Source organism: Mastomys coucha, unplaced genomic scaffold, assembly GCF_008632895.1.
Source record: "Mastomys coucha isolate ucsf_1 unplaced genomic scaffold, UCSF_Mcou_1 pScaffold12, whole genome shotgun sequence".
Classification (NCBI taxonomy): domain Eukaryota; kingdom Metazoa; phylum Chordata; class Mammalia; order Rodentia; family Muridae; genus Mastomys; species Mastomys coucha.
In genome coordinates this window covers 53,536,740-53,538,411 of record NW_022196894.1, presented here as the reverse complement: position 1 = coordinate 53,538,411, position 1,672 = coordinate 53,536,740, and positions in this window count along the sequence as shown.

Sequence of the window (1,672 nt, the reverse complement as noted above, 5' to 3'; positions counted from 1 at the left end):
TATATATATATATATATATATATACATATATATATATAATTTATGGTGTTCATCAAAGTGATGGGGGTAATGCCTTTGTGTCCTGATCCTACTCTGACTCCATTTTCTGTCTACTCAGGCATACTTCCAGCCTCAGTTCCCCAAGTCCCCATAACTGCATCCACATTGGTAGCACATTGAAGGTTTCCATGACCCTGAAGGTAGCTCAGATGTGTACCTAAGATAACTACTGAATGTATAGCCAAAAACAACTGCCGCATCCTGCCAAAAGCATGTTCTGTTGACCTATACCCTACAGGAAACCATTGTGGGTTTTGCCTTTATAAACTACAGCTCTGCAGCTTTGGTACCAAGAGTTCTTTGTGGCAACAGCCTGCTCTCAGTCAGTAGTTTAAATAATGGATTTGGCTTATATATGTGATCTGCAATCTTCTCAACTGAACTATTGCAAAGTGTATTTATATGTGGGCATATAAGTTGTCCAGGCATTATGTATTTTATTGTGATATCTGAGTGTTGGGATTTAAGCTTGTGCCACCAGGTTTGGTAATCAGTGCCTCACTGAGCCACCTGGCTGACCTAAGACATGACATGCTGCTCTGTCCTAAAGATGAAAATATCACTTACTATTGTTTCCTCTCTTAAGAATTAGTCCACCTTCCACCTTAGACCATGGTCTCATTTCCCCATAACCTTGAGGAGAAGACCCTGGTGCTGGTGAATGTTGTGATTCACTAGAAACCTCGGTGGGCTACATTTTGGCATTGCACTGAGGTTGAGCTGGTTGACCCAACCTCTGCTGAGCTCCTTACAGCTATTTAGAACATGAAAAAAAAAAATCCAAAGTGCTAAAACTGATAGCTCCATGCAGCTTACTGTTAAGGAAGCTATGCTGAGTGGTGCCCACTGAAGTATGGATGTGGTTTTATATCTGAAAGATCATAAACATCTTTGTGATGTTTGAAGACCAATCTTTCACATCTGATTCTGGCTTTTTATTTGAGTGTTCTTGACCATTTGAATTGAGAGTCCTATCTGAATAAAATAAGAGCCATTGAATAAGAATAATGTTAATACAGGAACTGGAGAGAGAGAGCTTGATGGCTAAAAGCATCCACTGCCCTGGAAGATCTCGGTTTGGTTCCCGACTCCCACAGGACAGCTCATTACCATGTGTAACTCTATTGCCAGGAAATCTGACCTCTTCTTCTGACTTCTTTGAGCTCCTGAGTACATGTAGTGGACATTGAAAGGCTGGAGAATCTTAGAATTTAAAATGAGGGCATTTAGTAGAAATGTATGTATAATGTATAACCTTTACCTAAAAGGGGGCATGGAAAACCTCTGCCACAAGCTAAAAAGGTGGAGTAGCTAGTTCCAGGAACTTGGCTAACTCAGAGACTCAGGGCTCTGGTTCCTGAAACCTGCCCCTCCTGACTGATCCACAATGAGGGCAGAACTAGGAATGAAGGTCTACTGGTTTATGAGGCTCTCCACCCCATCAACCGGTAGATGAAGATTACATTCTTAGAATGAATATGTTCCCCTCCCTAGGTCCCTCTGAAATTTTCCACTGTTTTTATGTTATGTTTCCTATGTAACCCTCTCCCTGCCCCCAGTTTGTGGTTTTTTTCCTTTAAATACCTCTCACTTCTTGTGTTGGGGGGGGGGT